At 35.3% G+C, this 24,060-nt stretch overlaps 1 protein-coding gene and 1 pseudogene across 6 annotated transcripts in view; one reads left to right on the forward strand and one right to left on the reverse strand.

The window, feature by feature from the left end:
• HTR1F (5-hydroxytryptamine receptor 1F) overlaps window positions 1-24,060 on the forward strand; it is a 141,171-nt gene that overhangs the window by 36,525 nt on the left and 80,586 nt on the right. The window contains exon 4 of one of the 5 annotated variants that reach the window (XM_079155733.1): window positions 3,303-3,434. The exons of the other annotated variants lie outside the window; for them this stretch is intronic. The gene's annotated coding sequence lies outside the window, so the exon portion shown is untranslated. Of the gene's footprint in view, window positions 1-3,302; window positions 3,435-24,060 lie in introns of those variants that run through there. 5 annotated transcript variants of the gene reach the window in all.
• On the reverse strand, window positions 9,579-12,748 carry LOC306670380 (tetraspanin-3-like; annotated as a pseudogene). Its single transcript has one exon. The product of its transcript is annotated as a tetraspanin-3-like (transcript).

Raw genomic sequence — 24,060 nt, forward strand, 5'->3', positions numbered from 1 at the left:
CCTAAGCTCAGAGAGGAATACACTAAAATTTGCTTATATAATCACCCACATATGTGAAGGGATTTATTAGCTTTTTGAAAATGTAATACTATATGCCCTAAATTTTATTTTACTTTTTTGCTTAACACAACCTCATGTTACACTTAAAGTCAGCTATGTTAATTCAGCCTTTTTAATGAGAACCTAATATTCCAAATTGTTGATAGGCCAAAAATATCCTAACCATTCCTCTATAACATTCTTTTTATATTCATGTAGTCAACATCCCCAAATATCTATCCCAGTGAATCAATTCCTTATTTGTTATGGGATAGATTTACAAATATGACATTAGCAAGTCTAAGGATATATATTAAAATAGAAACAGATTATTCTTCCTTTAAAAAAGCTATAATAATGTACAGTTGTCATAATCAGAATATACTTTTCTCAGAGTCCTGCTAGAAATAAGGATTATTGCCAGTCTGATAGATATGAAATGGTACTTTATTGTTACTTTCATGTTTATTCCCCTGATGGATGTTTTTCATCATATTTTATGAGAATTAGCCTTTGGATTTCCTCTAGTGTGAAGTTATTATCCATAATTTTTTTCCATTCTAGGTTTCTATTGTCTTTTGTCTTTATCTTGTCAATTTGCCAATCATTTTTATGAAATTTTAACCTCATTGAAAATTTTATACCAAGAGTTTCCCTAATTTGCACATTTCTTTTCTTGTTTAAAAAGATTTCTTAAGACTTTTACCTGTAGACTCCAAGGTTCACTTGTAAAAATGTTATTCCTTAAAACATCTGGAATTTATTTTGTGTATGATGCGAAATAGAGGTTCAATGTCATCTCATCCTAATGTAATGCCCACATGTTTATAGACTAAACCATATTTTTCTCTACCAAATTAATATAGTGTGCATAATATGTTAAATTTTCCTGTATTCTGCAAACAATTTGCGGAATTTTATTCTATTTCGTTGCTCTCTTCTCTCCAATACCACATATGATCCGTTTTCATATAGGCTATTTTCTAAAGCAAATCCCCCCTTAGTAATTTTAATTTTCATGAGGCTGTTCTTAGACAATTGTTTGTTTTAGATGTTTCAAGGTTTAAAAAAAAATAGTAACTTAGAATGGAGAATTTAGAAGTAGGAGTGAAGGAGGTTGATTTTTATGAGGTAATTTTTATCCTAATAAGAACTATTTTGAAAAGTATTTTGCAACTAGAATTTTATAGTAAACGTGTTAACTATGGTTTAAAAGAAAGAAAACATTGTAGTTTCTTTTTTGGAGTGCATTTTATGTTATTTTTTAACTTAGCGGTATAAAGTAGGAAGAATGTTTTGAATTCAAAATTATGGATCATGAAGGACATAAAATGACATATTTAAGAGATACTATGGTTTGTTAAGATTGCCGGTAAGTGGCTTGGGCCAGAATGGATTTTTATCAGAAGCTTTAATTACTTTGGGTGGGTTCTCTCTTCCCTGTTACATATCCCATTCCTAACATATGATACTTGGGATCAAATAGCTCTTGCCTTTTCAATGCAAATTGATTGAGCAATTATGATTTGAGTCCTGATGCTGCCATTGCTTCTGTTCCTCAGAAATGAGCATGTGTGAACATACCAAAATAGAATACCTCCCCTCCCCCCGTGACTTCACAACTTTGTAAACAAATCAAAATATCAATTTAACAGGTAAATGAACTTAAATTCTTCATCTTGTCTATTCTCCAAAAATGTATATTTTTCACCTTTAATTATCAAAACTGAGTGACTTGTAGGAACATGTTTACATTATACATTTTTTAATCAAAGAAAATGCCTTGATGTTATTCCTCATAGTCATTGCTTAACCACCTAATGGGAAAAGAATGAACTGTTGTTAGATTATACCCTATTGGAGAGTATGATAGTTGATGAATAGCAGATCCTTTTCTTCTGAAAGGGTGTTTGTGCTTTTTATTATATAAGATCCTGTGCAAGTGTTGAGGTCAGGTGTTGTATGTCTCCTTAAGCAGCTCAATTTCATGAGGACATCTGTTCCCTTTCTCTCTCTCTTTCTGTCATTTTTGCTATTGCCCTCCTTAGACACATTGCTACATTTCTTTATATATTCTATGGGTTTCCACTTCATCAGCTGGGATTCCTTCAATATGGAATCCCAGAAAATCGATGATGGACGATGCTTTGTTCTCTCCTTTATAGGCAATGCAGCTCTGATCCCCGATTCACACATGCTCTTCAAACCTTAGGGACAAAAAGAATTTAGGTCAGGTATTTAGCTACTTCTTGTCCCTCTGGAGAAAAAACATGGAGATATGATGAATTCTTACTTTAAATATCAATTCTTTCCTTTTCCTGATGTTACAGGGATCTTCATGAACCAAGCTCTTCCTAGAATTACTTTGTTCAGATCTTCCCCTGGATCCTTTCTCCGGGAATGATAGGAGAATGATAGCCCTCCAATGGATTTTTCTCTGAATCTTCCATCTAGTCTAAATGGAACACTCACAAAAGAAAATTAATTTATTTTTATATTGAGGCTAGAAAAAAATTGGGGCATATTAGGCTGCTACATTTCTAGAATCCTTTTTATCCATTAATTCTATTAGAATAAAATAGCACTAAAATGGATGAGAGACAGAGAGAATGTGAAGAATTTTATGCCGTGTGCTCTATTTTGCTAAGAACCTTCAACCTCTCTAAAATAATAAAGTGTATCACTTAAAATTATGAATAAAGAAGTAAATATATTTGAACATGACTTAAAAGTGTAAAGTGTCCAAGAGACTACCTGTATTTAATTGACTTGCAAACATAGATTTGACGTCTATACCTGTTTTTTGTGGCATACACAAAACTGCTTTCTGCAAAGAATTTTTTCCAACATTACTGAAAAAGGTAAAGTGTGAATCAGTTGCTAACACATAGTTAGTGAAACAAAAAGGTAAAATTTTTAAAAGAAACTTTTGAAATATGCAACTAACCAGTTTTCTCTTAAATATGTGCCTAGGCAAATGTGTGAATTCATACAAAACGATGCAGTCGGAGTCTATACTTCTAACAATGGGATAAAAGTCACACAAACTGCTCTTATAAAATTCCATCTGTATATCCCCCATGTTAAGTTTTTACCCTATGAAGCCCTCAGAACACAGCCCTCTAACATTATTAGTGAAAAATATGTGTCTCTGCTCTGCTGATTCCAGCCGTACTTTAGTGGAAGTACAGCCTTGGTTACCCTTTTATTTCTCCATGCTCATTTGCATTTTATGTCTTTCTTTATGATATTGTTCTACCTAGGAGTATTTTTTGAAACCAAAAAACTTATTCATCATGTGCACCTTTGTTTCTGGAAGAGCACAAAGAACACTGGTCAGATTGGAGACAAGCAGAAGAAAATGATCTCTGGATTTTCAGAAATATAATTTGGCAAATGTATTTATGATGTACCAACTTAAAATGTTTTCCAATAAAGAAACTTTTAGGCAAAGTTTTCTCATTATTGTAAATAGTGAATACAGATTACTAAATCATGATAATTTGTGTCCAAATGTTGACTGTGATGAATCAGATGAATACTAAATATGTAATCTGGGGTTTTAGAATTAATGTCCCTCTCTAAAGCCATTCATCCAGATTTATTATACATGCCAAATACCTTTCAAAAGATAGAATGTGCTTAGAGATATTTTTCCTTAATAAACAGACCCAAAATAGAAAAATTAAAAATAATTTGTTTTGAAAAAGGTATTTCAGTATCTTTCAAATGTACATTGCTTCCATTACACTCAGAGCTCAAAATTTTTTAAAACTGTCCAAAAGTGTGCTTTATTTAATAGAGTAAGACATCTTGAATTCTGGACTTCAGAATAATACACACTTGGTTATGAATTTCAACTCTTGCCTCATCCCCCATTTGGATATTGTTGGAATGGTTCCTCAAGGTTCCAACACAGACACCTTTCTTTCTCCCAGGAATACTCTTCCTTATTTGCCAATGATTCCCAAATGTGTTTCTCAAGCCCAGGCCAGTCTCCTGAATTCCAGATTCACATAGTGAATGGCAACTCAGGGTCCACGGTTGCATGCCTCAAAGAAATCTCAAACTCAACATGTCCCTCAGAACTCAAAACCTTCCTTTTGAAAAGAGCATCTCTTGAACATAGCACTTCACAGTGGATGTCATGTTTCCAATTGTTTACAGCAAAATTTTAACTATTGCCTAACTTCTAATGCCTCATGCTGCATTACATCCAAGTCAATCCTAAATGTCTCTTGAAGGAATCAATTTTTCAAAATCCTCATTTTTGGCATCCTTTTCTGGTCAACCTCCACGGCTTTTTAATTATCCCAGAAGACTTCACACAATTTCCCTTACAATCCATTCATACTCTTGGAACCAGAAAAAAATATTCTAAAATATGAACATTTTCAAGTCATGCACTTTCCTAAACTGCTTTGATTGTTTTTTCCTGTTCTTAAGATAAGATCTAGAACCACTGTGTATCTACCTCACCAGACAACCTGAACTACTACTTCCTTTTATAATTCTTTCCATTTCTGAACAATTTAAATTTTACCTCTGATCTACATCTTCTTACATGGTATCCTATTTATCCAGGAAGGTTTCTCTACTACCAAACTCCTCTTGCTTCATTTAGCTAATTATCCTCATCTATGGCATTATATCTTCTAAGAAATCTTCCCTGACTTTCTGGCTCCACTCTGGTCTCTATTTTACAGTCCCAAAAGCTCTCTGATTTTCCCTTTGCATTATCTGTCAAACTTTCTTCAAATACACATTGTAAGAACAATTTTAGGCTTGTAGGAAAATTAAAAGGAAGGCACAGAGGTATCTTTCCAGAACTTCCTGTGTTACCAGTATCTTCCACGAATAGGACTTTGCTATAATTGGTGAATCTGTGGTAGTATGTCACAATCCCCCAGTCTTTAGTTTACATATATGTTCTCTTTTGGTGTTGTACATATTATACATTTGGACAAATGTATAAACAGTCCCAAAATAGAAATATAGTATATTTTTCTAAATGTTTAATACCATTTATTCATCATTATAGTGTTACACAGAGTATTTTCACTGCCCTAAAATTTCTCTGTACTTCATGTATTCAACTCTCCCTACCCCAAAATCTGGCACTGATCTTTTTCACTATCTCTATGTTTTACCTTTTCCAAAGATGTCCTGTTGTTGGAATACTATAATACATAGTTTTTTCAATTGACCTCCTTCACTGAGACATATGCATTTAAGTTTCCTCCATGTCATTGCATGGTTTGGTAATGCATTAATTTTTTGGGCAGAATATGGTCTATTGTCTGGATGCACCACAACTTACTTACTCACCTATTGAAGGACATTTCGGTTGCTTCTGAGCTTTAGCAATCATGAATAAAACTATATAAGCATCCATGTGCAGGTTTCTGTATGACCATCTTTGGGCGATCCAATTCCTTTGAACCATAAGATAAGAATATGTTAAGTTTCTAAAGAAACTTCCAAATTGTCTTCCAAAGTAGCTGTACCATTTTGTATTCTAACCAGCAATGATTAATAGTTCCTGTGGTTTCACATCCTTGTCAGCATTTGGTGTTATCAGAGCTCCAGATCTTAGCCATTTTAATGATCGTGCATTATTATCTCACTGTGTTTTCATTTGTATTTCTCCCACATTATCTTATCTTAATTATCTTTGATTATTATCAAATTTTATAGTTCTGAATTTTAAATATAAATATACTTACATAAATATAAATATATTGTCTATTTTGAGGTTTTTTTTTTTTTTTTTTTTTTTTTTTTGCGGTGCTGGGGATTTGAACCCAGGGCCTTGGGCTTGTGAGGCAAGCACTCTACCAACTGAGCTATATCCCCAGCCCTTGAGTTTGTTTTTTATCAGAATTTTATAATTTACTTTACCTACATCTTATCCACATTATTTTAGATTTGTACCAAATATTTAATTTCTGGGTGCTAATGTAAATGGCATTGTACTTTAAATTTTGGATTTAACTTGTTCATTGTTGGTGTATAGGAAAGTGATCCATTTTTGTATCTTAACTTTGTTTCCTACAATTTTGTTATAATTGCTTATTAGTTTCTTTAGTCTCTCAGACATTTTTCTGTTCATTCTTTCAGATTTTCTACACAGACAGTAATGTCATTAATAAGCAAAGAGTTTAATTTCTTTTTTCAAAATATATATACTTTTATATCCTTTTCTTGTTTTGTTGCTCCATACAACATTTTAAATTATGTGTTCAATGACTACCTTTTCCAGCAAAATATAGTGGCAGTGAGTGAAGGAATTAGGTTGGTATCATTCTTCTTCTTGTCACTGTTACTTAATACAAAGTTTCATTTTATACATTACTAATAATTTTTTAATAATGAGCAGATCTATTTTCTTGTTGAACTACTCCAAGATAAGCAACAGGCTCCCTCCTGCAGAATGCCTGGTGGCATTGAGCTGTATCTAAAGAGACATCACCATAAGGCAGGTCAAGGGGAGGGTCATTTTTAACTCCCAATTATTAGAGAAATCACCCTTAACTAGAACACTATAGAAGTGACTGGCATCTGTTCAGATGACGAATGGCCTGGAGAAAGTGGGCTATGTCTGGCTTTCCATGTATTCTGACACTGCTCACTGCCGTAAACACAGTAGGGGTCTCAAATCGGGCCTATTTCATCTCCCCAATTATGTGTTCTTAGTCTGTCATTTCAATCATTTTCAATCTCTTCTGTTACCTGGTAGTGAAATCAAGATGTTGGCCTCATGAAGTGCCCTGGCCTCTCAGAGGCAGGGAGGGGTGTCCTAACTCAAAACTGGCTCCCATGTGCCTGATGTCATCCTGGGTTCTGGGTTCCAAGAATGGATGAATAGTCTAAACTGGAAAATAATTATTTGTATTCATGTTTGGCTCCAGGGATTGGGGACTTTAGTGGAAGACTGACCAGGCCAACAGAGAGTAGTTCCACGTGTGTATTTTCCTCATGATCTTCTGCAGATGGTGGCGTATAGTGACTGCATTCGTCACATGGGATGGAAAGAAGTCAACCAGATCCCCACACCCCTATAAATTGCACATACCCGTGATTTTTTACTATGTCTGACAGGTTTTCTTTATTGAAGATGGCCACTCCACACGTACAGGTCAGAGTTCTGAACTGTGAGTAAGAGCATCGGAGGCACAGGTCGCTTTTGTGAGATCGTATCATGAAAACTTGCACTGACTCCCAGAGACGCAGGCAGGCAGGAGAGGTGGTGGAAGTTGCCCTGGGAAGACGGAACTGCTGTGCCTCAGCCTCATACTTCAGTGACATAAATGCTACTCTGTTCTATAAGCTTAGGACACATTATTAATATTTTTCTTTTAGAGAGAATGAAGAAGTGACGAAAGTCAGACAAATTATTAACATGTTCCTTTTCATCTTTAAATTGGGGATATCAATCCATCTCCCATAGGACATTATAAAAGATCAGTGTAAAGCGTAGGATTGAGGTAAAATAATTTCATAAATGATATCAGTTTATTTTCTTCCTAGATTTTGTATATGGGAAGAAGGAAGTTTTAGTATTTTAGTTACTACAAACTTAGTCAAAAACTCCGAAGTTATTATTTTACAATTCTGTAGATTAGAAGTTCATTACAGATGTCATTAAACTAGAATATAGATGCTGGCAGGGCTGTTTTCCACAGGAAGTCCCTAGAGCCAGGTGTATTCCCTTACCTTTTCCAACATCCAAAGGCCAAACATATTCCCTGGTTTAGGTACTTCTTCCTTCATTTTCAAACAGCAGACTGATTCTGTCTCACACTTTTACTCTTCTATTTTTATCTCATCTTTCTTACCCAGTCAGGAAAGTTTCCCACTTTTAAGGACTTATTTTATTAGATTGGGCCTACTCAGATAATCCAGGATAATCTTCCCATCTCAAAGGCTTAATTGCTTGTGCAAAGTCCCTTTTGCCAGTAATATACTTACAGTAATATATTTGTAGGATCTGGGTATTTTTAAGGGTTATATTCTCCCAAAGAGTGATGATGTCAAAATTATTATTATCCAACCAGATTTCTTCAATATTCTAAGGTTCTACAGTAAAAAATAAATATTAACAAAGGAAGAAAAATGGAGGTCAGACCCAGAGGCACCTGTAATTCCAGGGAGTCAGGATTCTGAGAAAGGATGATTACAAGTTCAAGGCCAATCTCAGCAACTTAGTGAGGCCCTTAGCAATTTAAGTAGATCCTGTCTCAAAATAAAAAGTAAAAAAGGCCCGAGGATATAGTTCATTGTTAAAATATCCCTGGGTTAAACCCCCTTACCAAGAAAAGAGGGAGAGAAAGAGAGAGAGAAAGGAAGAAAGGAAGGAGCGAACAAACGAAGGAAGAGGGAGAGAGAGAAAGAGAGAAAAAGTTTATTATACTCTAATTTCTACTTTGGCAATGAATAAAATAGTAAAATGAGAAAGAAAATTATAATCTCTTCTATAACCTATCCTCTTCCCTCCTCCCCCCAAATCAGGTTCTATTTTAATTATCTTCAGTAAGTCTTAAGTGATTTTTTTGTGAATAAAGGAGTTTCTACAGTTTGATAAATATACCCAACCTGTTGAATCTACAACTTACTAAGTCAAATCATACACAGCACCATGCAAGTTTGTATTCCTCAAGCATGTTCTCTGCCTCACATGGCGTGTGATTCCCAAGAGTGTCTACAGAGGTTAGGTCAATGAACACTTGACTCTCAGATAGAAAGTTACACTGATTTGCCTGGGAATATAATATAATATCTTTTGTGCTTCCTTTCCACTTGGGCTTATCTTTCAACTAATATGATATGCCCTTCATATCAATTCACCATTTTGCCTATCTGTAACTTACTTCTCAAAGATTAGTACAATCCAATCTCCCATTCTTCATGAATTCTTTCTTGAATATCAATACCTATATTTTGGAACACCAAAAGAGAATGAAACAGTGGTAGATGTGGTTTAGTTTTTGCAAGCACCTGTATTTAACTTTTTTTTTTTTTTTTAAATCTTGGTACTAAGTATTGAACTCAGGGACACTCAACCAATGAGCCACATCCCCAGCCCTATTTTGTATTTTATTTAGAGACAGGGTCTCACTGAGTTGCTTAGCACCTCGCTTTTTGCTGAGGCTGGCTTTGAACTCGTGATTCTCCTGTCCAAGCCTTCTGAGCCACAGGGATTACAGGTGTGCACCACTGTGCCCGGCTCTTGCATTTACTTTTTTTTTTTTTAATTTATTTTTATTGTAAATGCATTTACTTTTAAGGCTAATTTTTATCTGAGAACTTTGACTATTTTGTGGTTTTTATAGTGGTTCCTTTTGAGCATTTTTCTTAATCTCTTTTATTTTTTTACTAAAACTAGGCATAATATTAAACCACTTCTAGATGCTTTACAAACCTAGGCAACAAAAATCAGAGATCTGAGGCAAGTGATTACAATACATAGATATGTATAATAAATTTCCCTCTCCAACAGTGTATTCCCTTCATTGAGTTTAAGAAACTTTGGTATAAGAATGTATTATTGCTGCTTATCACTGTAGCATATGAGTCTCAAGTAAATGGTCATTCATTCTGAAAGAATACTTTATACTACTAAAGTGGTCTGACTCAGGTTTCTGGAAAAAGGCCAAGCAGACCAGATTGTTTCTTAGTATACAGTATGTCTATTTACAGACAACAACAGGAATGAGATACTAATAGAACCACAAAGAAATGTCATCTTTACAGCCATATGACACTGATTGGTTTTACAGCTAAAATTCTAAGAAGCCACTGAGGCAACAAATAAAAGAGGTAAACATTCTTTTCCTCATGTTCAGCAGATAAGGAACTGTATCATCTACTGCTTTTATAATTACCCCTAAAGGGTAATTTCCTGCCTAAACAATATCATGATTAATATTCCAGATAGCAATATAAATCTAATTTCTGAGTGAGGGATAGGCTGGAGAAGAGGTGATATATAAATTGCTCTGAAGTGTGGTCTGTAATGAATTAGGTGATTAATATATATAGTTGACATAATTGCCTTACAAAGGTGGTGAAATTCACCCTGATTTTAAAATCCCCTTGTAACAAGCATCTTGATACTACCATGCACAACAGTTTTTGTGGTTAGAAGCTACTTAGGGGTGGCCAATATGATTTTATCTTTGATTCCTCCGGCATGTTTTGCCCTTGATAAGGTACTTAATATTTACCAAATCAATTTTTTTTTTTTTACGATCACACAGTGAAAGCAAATTAATAAAACCATAACCATCTCAGGAAATGAATTTATATCAGCTTTATGTCTTTGGAGCAGTCACTACTTGTGATTCAGCAGTGCTCAATGAATTTTAAAAAGGTGCTGAAGATGTGACATCCAGTGTGGCAAGAGGCACAGGGTTTCCTGGACAAAGCACGCTTACTATCTGCCACGGTGGCTCTGCTTGCCTCTCACTGCATGTCCACAGACACACACCACCATACTTTTGGTAATTCATCCAGCCTAGGCTGTGTATTGCTGAAAGCAAACCAACACCGGTCTGTGATTTAGGTGGATTCAATCCTCATTCAAATGACAAGTCTAGTCCTTGATAAAACTAAGGAAAAAAAAAATAGTACTCTATATTTTCACCCAGAGACCAAAATCATGAATATTTATGATTTGCCTACCTTCATAACTCATTAGAAAGTCAAGAGATTCTAAATAAAAGAAAACAACAATAATAAGAGAAGAATATAAATATTGAATTTTCACTAAAGATGTGCCTCTTAAGAAAGCAGTCTTTCCAAAGTAACCACTTAGGAAAAATACACACATTGAAGACAACTTAGAATTTTAAAAAAAAGCACCTGCATAGACATAGAACTTTACTGAGAACTGTGTAACACATTATTTTGAATTTATTGTTTTGCACATATAATACTTTGTCATACATACTTTTGCAGTGGAAAATGGAAAAGTTTAAATGAAATTCAGTTTTGAAATAAACTCTTGTCTAATTTGAAAAATAACCATATTTTTAATTTACCATACCAGTTAATACATATAAGGGTTCTTCTAACTTATGTAAATATCTATGCCAAATGCAACTCAAAGTACCAAGTTGTAGTTTTGGTTGTTGTTGTTATTTTAGGGCTGAGTTTATTGAATTAAATTTTTCTATGCACAACTGAGATTACATCTACATTGTTATTTTGCTAGTCTACATGGATACATTATCTCTAATGAGTTTAAGATTTATGATGAATGGGCTCAATCATAAAAAACAACACACACATGCACACTAATTGTTTTAAAGCAGTAGTGAATACATTAATCTCCTCTTATAAAGCCAGCTTTGATTAAAAAACACTAGTTTCAAAGATCAGACTCTGATTTTGAAGATGAACAAAGATACACTCTCTATGATTCCAAAATCTATTTTAGCCACTTTTTATAGTTGCAGTCTTATCAAACTACAGTGTATGTTCTTTAAAGGGACACTGATGAGGGGCACCATCTGCTGTTAACTTAAACCAGACAGCTGGCTTCCTCCTCCTTGCCACAAAAAACTTTGGCCAGGAGTTCTCTACAATAAAGACTGAGAGGACCTGGTGATACAATGACATCAGTCCCATTACTGTTTGGAGGCAACAAAAGCAGGCATATGTTCTTCTTTAATTCTATGGCACATGCAACTTGCAAATGGTTCTGAAATTAAAATATTTACCACTGAACTTAAACACTTAGGGGCATGAAAATTCAGTTAAAACAAAGGAAAGAAAGTCACAGACGTATAGGTAAATGGGTAGGTACAAGAAAAGCCAAACTGTTCCATCCAACACCAGTGTATGTTTGCTTTAACTGGATGAACTGGATCGGCCAACTGCAGCCAATCTGCTCTTCACCTTCCAAATCAAAACAAGATTAAAAAGCTCAGGCTTGACTATCTACTATGCATAGGTTCTGCCAGTGATGCGAGCTCATAAGCACAACATAATGCATGCACAAAGCATGCCCAACACCTACATAGCTGTAAAGGCCAACACTGCCCAGATAACATGTATCTGAATTTCTTGTAGCTTCTTCACAACTAGAGCCTCACATCCATCAGGCTGCCATTGCAACTACTAGCAGACTTTCTGCAGCAACTAAGAGGAACACTCTGGTTTTTGATTTCTTTGAACCAGCCTGTATTTCCTCAGTCTGAGTAGTTATGAATTTCACTTTAGTGGGGCTGTCTCTGTACATTATCAATAGCCCTGCTAACATAATAAAGGTTTTGGTTACATTGTAGGTCTTACAAACTTTCTGCGTGCTGCAATCAACCTCATTTTCCACCTTTGTTTTGTAAACATATCCCAAAACCACAACAATTTCCATGACAAAAAACAAGAGCAGAATGAGACAAAAGTGACAAATCCACAGAGATTTTCCAGATTGTGGCACAGCAGGCAATTAGCCCAATGATGAAAAGCAAGGTTCCTACCACTATGATCACTACAGCAGGTCTGAGAGTGTACATATCTTCAAAGAAGTGGTCACAGTCATCATAAGTGATGAAGACATAGGCTCCCACCCAGCCAAAATGCCTGCTGCTCTCCTAGCCCGTGAGGTTGAGAAAGACCACCTCTTGAAGGAGGTGATGCTGCAGGGGCCCGATATGGCTGCCCATGGAAGAAGCCCTGCTGAGGGAGCAGGATAGCACTCACTCATTGCAAGTCACGTACTACACAGAGGGAGATAACCATGTTTTCAGTTTTACTAAGGTTCAGGCTTAGAATCAGAAAAGGTATTGAGTTTATCTTAATAGTAGATCAGTGGACTGAGACAGACATCATTACCCCTATGAACATGTATGATTACAGTAATGGTGTGGATCTCCATCATGTACAACCATAGAAACGAAAAGTTGTACCCCATTTGTGTACAATAAATCAAAACGCAGTCTATAAAAATAAAAATAAGTTAAAAAAAACTTTTAAAACACTAAAAAAACTAAAAAAATGGTTAAAAAAAGAGTAGATCAGCATATGTTTTCTTGCATAAGAAAATAGCACAGTAATTGAAATATTTAAGTTTTTGTGCTCAGAAACTTTTGGACTCATTATTAGTGAGAATTTTGAATAAATAAGTTCAAAATGAGAATTTGAATAAATAACTTCAGAAGAAAAGTCCAAAGTGACTTACATACAAAATACTACTATCAATTCAGAACACAATATACCTAAATAAGTATGAAATTTTGGCTTTTGCTCATGCACAAGAAAACTGATTGTAGGTTGAATGGTTTATTAGACCCTCTTTTCATTGTGAAAGAATGAACAATTTTTTAAGCTGTTTTATCTCAACTCCCTAAGGTCTCCCTCCCATTGTCTTAACTCCCTAAGGTCACCCTCCCAGTTATCTTAACTCCCTAAGGTCACCCTCCCAGTGATGGGAGCAAAGCTCCTAAAGCTGTTCCAGGAAATAGCCCCAAACAGAGAGTAAAAGAGTAAATTGAGCCAGATAACTAGATAGTGCTCAAACAGTAGGATTACCAGAAACTATTGACCAGAATCTACGTCCTGTTGTAAAACATTGTAAAACATGTTGTATGTTATCAGACAACTCAGACCCCCTTTGGAATTTCCTGGCAGCTTTGTTCCCCCATTTTTTCTTTTTTTCCCCTTTCTCTCCCTTTCATGTGCGACCCCTCCCGATGTGTGGTTTTCTGCCTTTATAAACTTGTTAAGATTTTCTGCTAGGGACTCGACCCTTGGACTCCTGCTTGAGTCACGAGTCGGGTCCCAGCGCGCTGGAATAAACACCTCTTGCGGTTTGCATCAAGTGACGCCTCCTGCGGTTGATTGGGGTTGCCGTCCATCCGAGGGATAGAGTTGGGGTCTCCTTTTTGGAGGTCCTTCAATTGTAATACAAAATCCATTTTTAGTGAAACCTAAACAATTAAATTATGAAATGGAGCCCCACAAGATAGAATGGAGAAAAAAAAAAACTTCAAAATGATTGTCACATCTATTCTATGTCTTTAAAAGGACTATATTCCCAAAATAAACTAATAATCTCTGACTTTTATGTAAATAAATACAGGAGCAATTTTCTGCCCTTGTATAGACTGGCAATATTTAACATGCTTTTAGTCTTTATTATATCAAATTTGAATTTCTCTTGCTTAAGTTTAAGGCCGTAGAGTTCATAAATTTTAGTTAAAAAAAAAAATAGCTTTTTATATTGCACTTTGAAAATTTAGATAGCAGAGTCCTTTCCAAAGCTCTTTGACTTACATGAATGTGTGTATTCCTAAACTTTTGTTGATATTAATCTTTATTAATTTTTTAATATACTTTCTTGAATGACTTTAGGTGAGTGCTCTAGGGATTACATTCTCAAACATTCTAGTCATAGTGAATATTATACTACTGTACCTAAAATTCCAAACCTATATAGCCACATTGGGTCATTTATTTCTCCTATATTCCACATACATATATCACTTTTATATGTTTAAACCTCCAAAGCAGTGTTAAAATTTTCCTTTAAACAATTACTTACATTTTAAATAAAGATGGGAAAGAATTGCCCTTTATATTTATCCACAAATTTCCAATTTCCAAATGTACTTTATCTCTTCCCTGAAAGTTTAGGTTTCCATCAGGTATCACTGGCTATCTTCCAAAAGAATGTCCTGTATCATCTTTCTATAGTTCTGGTCTCCTTGTATTGAATTTTCTTTTATCTGAATTTGTCTTCAATTTGCCTCCATTTCTTAAGAATATTTTTTAATGCCTATAGAATGCAAGGGAGACTGGTCACCAATCTTAAGCAGCTTTGAGATCCAGATACACCAACTCCATTTGTTTTCAAAACCTGGAAATAGTCTATAAATTTTTACTCACTTTCAGAATCAAAGCTCCCCACTGAATGGGTCTTCCTTTTTATGAAAGGTATTATGTGTTTGCAGCTGTGTAATTTTATCATCTTGTATCTTACCTATAGAATTTTAGAAATCCAATAATCTTTCTTCATTTTGTACTCTGCCCTTTTTAAATTCCAACTGGCAATGTTTCCCCTGATAAAAAATTTCTAAGATCTATGCATGTTTATCTCATGTATGTCACACAAATCAGTCCATTAGATGAAGGGCTTCTCCACAGATCTTTCCCAGAAACTGAAGCCAGAATTGGGGACAGGCAGTTAGTGTAGAAATAGGGGATCTGGTCAGATGGAGGAAATGAAGGCCATGAAAGCCATCTGCCTCTGGAAGTTGCAGACTGCCCTGGGAGAATGGAATGTCAAGGACCTGCAGAGCCCATTGATAACCAAATTTACCTGCCCTTCTCAGAGACTACAGGCAGGAAGATGCTGATAAATGCCCCCTGGGCCCTTACCTGCCTGAATCACTTTGGCCTTCCCTGTGCCCCATCGGCTTTTCACCTTTTACATCTCACCTGCAAAACTGGGCCTAATCCCGTAGGCAGGAAGGAAAGAGATAAGGGGGAGAGAATGGGAGAATAAAACCCATAAAAAGGACAAGATTTGCTCATCCCACAGATTCCGACTTTGGGTCCCCTTCTTCCACCCCGGAGAAGTCTGCTTTTACTTTTCTTTAATAAAGCTTAATTTCCACTCTACATTTGCCTCGGCGTGCTTCTCTGGCGTTCGGCGTTATACTTCAACACCTGAGGAAGCAGGACTTGTCACCGGTAAAGAGCGGTATCAAAACCACCACTTCAAAGGATATTCTCTAAGTGAAAAGTCCAAAATCACAGAAATTTTCTTCCTATACATAATATGTCATTTTTTTCTGACTGATTTCTCTGTATTTGACTTTTAATGAGATGCTGAGGGGATCTAAGTCACATGCTTAATCTTTTCAAAGAAACTTTATATAAGTGAATTCAATGTCATATCAATTGTTGGAAGCTGGTATGAACTGTGGATTTGTTTGAGCCCTCATAAGGCAGGGAAGATGCTTTTCTTGGAACTCCTGGGTGAAAGTCCCTGGTTTGAGAAAGCCCAGATCATGCTGGCACCCTGCCTTAGCTCATAGACCCTAGGTTCAAATGCAGCTGCCCTAGTTGTAAACTGCCAAGTCCCAAAAACTTTTTCCCCCACTCTTATCCTGTTTTCCTGAAAAAGCTCTTCACTGAATCCCTTTGGTGTGTGTCACTATAAATAAAGCATTTGCGGGTTTTTCTCTTGGTTAGGATCAGATCTATCAGGTCTCTTCCACCCATCAAGCCCTTGCTTTCAATATATTCCTGGTCTTTTGTGTTTATTTTTTAATGTTACTTTCCTAGTCTTTATTTCCAGCCAGCCCACACCTCCAATGGTTACCTAAACTCCTCCCCACACAGGCGGGGAAAAAATTGCTTTTTATATTTATCCACACATTTACATGGCTGAGAATCCATCTTTTACTAATCCATTCTGAAGGATTAGTAAAAGGTTGTCCAGTCATACCCTCACTTATTTGCGGTTGGGTTTTGTTTGTTTTGGTGTCTTTATCTAGATAGCTTAAGTCATCCAATGCTGGTCCTTTTTTATGTTACAGTTGTTACCCCCATCTTTTCTCTTTTCTTCTCACACTGTACTATTGTAAGACCCCCAAAAAGGAGACCCTAACTCTGTCCCACAGAGTTAGGCAACCCCAATCAACCGCAGGAGGCGTCACTTGATGCAAAGCACAAGAGGCTTTTATTCCAGTGCGCTGGGACTCAACTCGTGACTCACGCAGGAGTCGAGGAGTTGAATCCCTAGCAGAAAAATCTTACAAGTTTATAAAGGCAGAAACCACACATCGGGAGGGGTTGCACACGGATGGGAAAAGGGGAACAAAGCCACCGGGAAATTCCAAAGGGGGTCTGGGTTTGCTGATAACATACAACATGTTTCACAATGTTTTACAACAGGGCGTAGATTCTGGTCAACAGTTTCTGGTAATCTTATATCCTATATATCTTAACTGTCTCAGCACTATCTTGCTCAATTTCTCTTTTACTCTCTGTTTGGGGTTGTTTCCTGAACAGCTTTAAGGGCTTTGTTCCCATCACTGGGAGGGAGACCTTAGGGAGTTGAGATAAAACAGACAGGTTAAAAAAATGTCCATTCTTTTACTACAAGCAGCAAGAAGAAACTGATACCACCGTTTACCGGTGACGAGTTCTGCTCCTTCTAACATTGAAGATTGAACACTAGAGAAGCACGCCAAGGCAAGCATATTAAGCAGGTTTTATTTAAAAGTAATAATACAGACTTCTCCTGACAGGAAGAAGGGGGCCATGGCTGATGTTCTAAAAGTCCCAAGAAGTGAGAGCACCCTACATCTTTTATAGGTTAAATTCTCTTTTGTTCTCCAGTTCTTTCCCCCCTTATCTCTCCTTCCTGCCTACGTGACTAGGCCTGGTTTTGCATTAAGTGAAAAGCTATGGGTAGGGGGAGGGTCAAGGTGATTCAGGCAGGTAATAGCCCAGGGGGCATTAATTAGCAACTCCTTGCCTGTAGCCTTTTGGGAGTAGTAAAGGCAGGTTTGGTAGTCAATGGGCTCTGGAGACCTTGACATTCCAATCTTCCAGGGGCAGTCTCCATTCCCAGACTCAGATGGCCTCCATTTTCTTAATTTGACCCGTTTCCCTATTCTACTCTAACTGCCTATTCTCAATTCTGGCTTTACAGGTAGACTTGAAGGAGTCTTCCCCACAATTATCGTTCAGGTCAGTCAAAAAACTGGTCAGGGTTAATGTGTAGAATTCAGTGTTCCTACTCACAGGTTCTCCCACTTCTATAATCTCCCTTGACTATATCCTCCAATTATAGTCGATCCAAACTCTGCTCACTTTCTTCAAGCTGGTAAAGCTGTGGATTTTCTGTTGAGGTTGTAGCTGCCCTACCTGACAAAGATTGGTGCCTATCATCAGTTGATGAACTGTGCACAACATATGGGAAATTCACTTAGTATAATTGCTTATACCAAGTGTCAGTTTCTTTCCTGGTTTCGGACATTCTCTAGTACTTTCGGGTATGTTTTCATTTTTGTCTTTGGAAATTAAATACGGTTGTTATCTGCATGAGTTTGGCCTGAGCTATTTAGCCCAACCAGAATCTTTGATAATCATTTTTAAATTTATCAGTGATCTTATTTATGTGTTTCACCATGTCAAAATTACATAGGAACAATGTTTCCTTCTTATCTTGCATCACCAATGTAACACTCTATTTTGCATCATAGTATGTCTCTCTCTCGTAATACCTGATGCATCTGTTAGATGTTTTTCAGAAAATATTTTCATCGAAGTTCTACATATATAGTGGAAAATTTCACAAATCAAAAGTGTATCATTTGAATAATTTTTCTCAAAGTAAACATCTTGGTAGACAGCACTTAGGTCAGGAAATAGGATATTATCAGTACCACAATCATATATGCCATATTCCAATCACTGTAAACCTGTAAGGCCCCCCAAAAGGAAACCCCAACTCTGTCCCACGGATCCACGGCAACCCCAATCAACCGCAGGAGGTGTCACTTGATACAAACTGCAAAAGGCTTTTATTCCAGCGTGCTGGGACTCAACTCGTGACTCACGCAGGAGTCGAGGAGTCGAGTCATGAGCAAAAAATCTTACAAGTTTATAAAGGCAGAAACCACACATTGGGAGGGGTCACACATGGAAGGAGAAAGGGGAACAAAGCTGCTGGGAAATTCCAAAGGGGATCTGGGTTTGCTGATAACATACAACATGTTTCACAATGTTTTACAACAGGGCATAGATTCTGGTCAACAGTTTCTGGTAATCTTATATCATATATATCTTAACTATCTGAATACTATCTTGCTCCACTTACTCTTTTACTCTCTGTTTGGGGCTGTTTCCTGGAACAGCTTTAAGGGTTTTGTTCCCATTACTGGGAGAGAGACCTTAGGGAGTTGAGATAAAACAGACAGCTTAAAAAAATGTCCATTCTTTCAAACCCACTTCCCTAAAGCTAATAATTATCTTGATGTCTATCACTATTAATTTTGCCTGTACTAGAACATAATATAAATGAAATCATAATATATATATATATATAGATTCTGGGTTATTGAGGTTTAGAGTAGTACCACGGTATGCAAAATAATAGGAATCTTTTATTCACATGTGTTAATTGTACAAATTAACGGATTTTGGTGTGGCAATTCCATACAATTATATATTGTGCATTCATCATATCTACTCTACCTTCTATCTTAAGTCACCTTCCTTTCTCACCCCTCTCCCTCCACTCTTTCCCAGCCCCTAATTGTCCCTCTTGTACTTTCAGGTCTTTTCTTTTTCTTCTTTTAGCTTCCACATATGAGAGAAAGCATGTCATACTCATCTTTCTGTGTTTGACTTATTTCACTCAACTTGAATTCCTCCAGTTCCATTCATTTACCTGCAAATGACATCAGTTCATTCTTTTTATGGTCAAATAATACTTCTTTGCAAATGTATACCATATTTTCATCATCCATTCATCTGCTGATGGGCTCCTATGCTGACTCCATATCTTGGCTATGGTCAGTAGTGTCCCAATAATCATAGGCATTCAAGTGTCTCTATTATATGCTAACTGCATTCCTTCCAGTTATATATCCAGGAGTAGTATAGCTGAACCTTATGGTAGTTCTATTTTTAATTTTGGAGGAATCTCCAAAACTTTCATATTTGGATTTGATTTCATGGTTTCTGTTTTCTTATGCCTAAATAATTAGTTAAATGTTTGCATTTAAATAGTGATTTTGCTGGACAAATGACAAAGGTCTAAGTAAATATAGATTGTTTAGTTATGGTTTGTGATCGGCTTGCCTTTAAAAGTTCCATTACTATTTCATTTGCTGTTTTTCTTCCCTGTTGTTTCTTAAAGCACTGCTAATGTTTTGCTCTTTCCCTCATCCTACAATGTTAATTAGCCATATTAATTCATCAATTAAAATATGAACAGTCTCTGACACTTCTTTAGTAGATGGTTTTGTTGCCATGGTGGCTTTTAGCTTGGAGACTTCTGACATATTTTGGATTTCCTTATTTTTTCTAGTCTTAATTTTTTCAAAATAATGAAATAAATGAAATTCGCTAAGATTAAAATTTTAATTTTTCATAAAAAATTATAAAGAACTAATCAGATTAATTTTTGTCTTATTGAAATTTGGTTTGAGATGTAATATTCCTTTACATATAGTAGTAACACTTATTAAAGATAATTCTCAGATAAAGAAATACTTGGCTAATAAGACTATTCTTAGAAAGGGATGTGCAACACAAATCCTGGTAGCAGACTTTCTAAAAATTTTTCATCCTTACTGGCATTTGATACCTTTATTACATTCTGTTTTCTTAGGTGAAAGTTTACCTATCTAAATTATCATAAAGTAGTTGAAATTTTTGAATGCTTCAGAAAAAATAGAACTTATAATTTCATTAAGGACTAAATAACATGAAACTCTGAAATATGACCCAAGAATTAGAAAAACAGACTCTCTCTGCTACTAAGCCTATGTCTATAAAATGAAAACAATCAATAGAAATACATTTACTTTTTTAAAAGATCAATAAAATTGACAAACCCATAGCTAGACTAAGAAAAAAAGAAAAAAATAGCAAAATTAGAATAAAGAGCAAAAATTAGAAGTGATAGAGGAGACATGGCAAGTGACACCACAGAAATATAAAGGATTATACGAGACCACTGTGAATAACTCTATGCCAACAAATTGGATAACCTAGGAGAAATAAATAAATTCCTATAATCATACAACCCCCCAGGAATCAGAAAGAAACAGAAAATATGAACAGAACTAATTAGTTGTAAAGAGATTGAATTGGTATTCAAAACCCTCCCAGATGGTATCAGGTTAGTAATCTCCTGATACCAGAGCCACCAAAGTTCCCACAATAAAAGAAAAGTACAGAGCAATACCTCTAATGAGTACTGTATTAGTCAGGGTCCTCCAGAGAATTAGCTCACATGATTATGGTAACAAGAAGGCCTACCATGTGCAAACTGGAGAACTAAGAAAACCAGTAGTTTAATTCAGTTCCACTCCAAAGTCTTGAGAAACATGGAGTGGAGGATGGAGGTAAATGATGTAAGACCATGTAGAAGTCTGAAAGTCCAAGAACTAGGAGCCCTGATGTCTGAAAGTATGAGCAGCTGAGTGGCCCAGCTCAACAGGAAGCGAATTCCCCTTCTCTTTCTCTCTATTTTTTGTTCCATTCAGGTATCAGTGAATTGACTGACTCCCACCTGCATTAATGAGGGCAATTTTCTATACTCAGTCTCCAGATTCAAATACTAATCTGCTCCCCAATCACTCTCACAGACACACAGAAAAATTAACCAGGCATATGAGCATCTTTTATCCTAGTCAAGTGCACACATAATCATCACAAATACTGTGAAAAAAAATCCTCAACAAAAAATACTAGCAAAATGAATTTACCAGCACATTAAGATTATAAGCCACCACCAAGTGGGAATTATTCCTGGAAAACAAGGGTGATTCAAAATACAAAAATAAATCAATGTGATACATAATGTGAAAGACAAAAACCACACAATTATCACAATAGATGCAGAAAATGCACTTGGCAAAATTCAGTAACCTTTCATGATTAAAGCATTCCACAAAATAGGAATACCTTTCCCTTTAAGTTTATGAACAAGGCAAGAGAATACACAATCTCATTACTTTCATTCAACATAATGCTAGAATTCACAAGAGCAATTAGGCAAGAGGAAAAATAAAAGGAAACCAAATTGGAAAACAAGAAGCAAATTTATTTCTGTTCACACAGGATGTAATCTTATATGTAGAATGCCCTAAAAATTTTACCAAAAAATAAAAAAAGTTATTAATAATGAAGTAATTCAGCAAGGCTGCATAATAGAAAGTCTATACATCTACACACAGAACTGTGTCTATACATTAACAATTAACAATATGAAAATAAAATTAAGAAAACAATTGCACTTACAATGCCATCACAAAGAAAACAAAGATGGCAACAGACTTGTGCATTTTTCTGAAAACTACAAAACATTGATAAAAGAAATTTTAAGACACAAAAAAAAGAAGCACTTCCCAAGTACTGTTAAAATGTTCATACTACCCCAAAGCAATATACAGATTCATTGTCATACCTAACAAAATTTTCAATGGCATTTTTTTGCAAAAATAGGGGAAAAATATCTAAACTTCACATGGAATCTTAAAGCATCCAAATAGTCAAAAACATTGTGAGGAAAAAAAGAAAGTTTGTGGCCTGATTTCAAAATATATTACAAGTCTACAAATATCAAAACAGCATGCAACAAGCATAAACATGGAGTTATAGACCAATGGAACAGAATAGTCCAGAAGTGCCTGGACAGATGATCTTCAAAAAGGATGCCAAGATTAAGCAACAGGTAAAAAGTAGTCTCTTCAAATAATGTTGGAAAAACTGGATATCTACATGAAAATGATGAAGTTAGACCCTTACTTTACAGCATACCAAACCAATTCAAAATGGATTAAAGATTTAAATGTAAGACTGAAATTGTAAAACTATTAGAAGAAAATTTACAAGACAAGCTTCTCGACATTGGTCTGGACAATGATATTGTTGATATGCCACCCAAAACTCTAGTAACAAAATCAAAATTAGAAAAGTGGGACTACATCAAAATTAAAAACTTCTGCACAACAATGGAAACAATCAGCAGAGTGCAAAGGAAACCATTGAATGGGAGAAAATATTTTCAAACATATATCTGATAAGGATTAATATACAAAATATATGAGGTATTCATACATCCAATAGGAAAAAAAAACATACAAATATCTGAATTAAAAATGGGCAAAAGTGTTGAAAAGACATTTATCCAAGGAATATATACAAATAACCAGTTAATAAATGCTACATCACTTGAACTATGTATGAGACATCTAATTAACTAGAAATTTTGATAAAAATTATTTCCAGCTGCACAATTTCCAGCTGCTCGCCCCTCAGCTGCTCCAGACCCTCACTTTTGCTCAGTTTTGTCTCACTTGAGCATGTAGGATGAAACAGAAGCAGTATGTTTCTAGCTAGGCTCATTGTGTCTCTGAGATTGATTATTTTCAATTGATTTTATCTTTTGTGTTCATGTACATACATACACACAAGGAGTCGTTTTTGTTTTTCAATGGACACAAGTAGAGATAAAAACCAAAACAAAGAAAATATGTATAGGCTATTTCCAGCCATTGAGTGAAAGTTGTTTATTGCTAGTTGGTTTATGTCCTCCCCTAGATCTTTGCTTGAATTTGAGTCTTATTAAAAGTTCAGTGTTTAGGTGTCATATTGTAGTGGAAAATGGAATATTCACTTTGTTAATGCTCTGAAACTCAGTATGAAGTCTGTTGCTCTTTATCATTCAGTAGAAATAATGTAATTAACACTCCAAAATAATGGTTAGGTGCATATAAATACAGATAAACTGATATAAATATTTTTAAGTACAAAGTAGAAAATAAATTTTGATTTTTGCTTTTTAAGTTTGCATGCAATAATTATAAAGAATCTTTTAAGATCATATACACCATGAAACTGTTCTTTGCTACTTATGGATTTCAATAATATAGTTTCTTTTACTTTTAAAAATGTATTATTACTAATATGTCAAAATGTTGACATTCATCATCTAAGTGGAATCATGGTATGTAGCATTAATAATTGTTAAAGTTAATATTTGATTTATTACAATAAACAATTTTTAAATTCTCAATTAAAACAGTTACCCTAAGAATATAACACTTCTAATCATATTTATATTTATTCACTATAATTATTTTTGGCAGTGATGGGGAACAATATAATTCTTAATATTGATGTGTATCAAGATATTCAGTGTCATTAACAAGGTGTTATTCACCTTGTTTTAACTCATAACCCTCCATAACTATAGAAATGTCTTATGTGTCTTTGAAATTCACCTGGTAATTCACTAGCTTATCAACCCAACCAACACACACACAC

Source organism: Sciurus vulgaris, assembly GCF_902686455.1.
Source record: "Sciurus vulgaris genome assembly, chromosome: 10".
NCBI classification, from domain to species: Eukaryota; Metazoa; Chordata; class Mammalia; order Rodentia; family Sciuridae; genus Sciurus; species Sciurus vulgaris.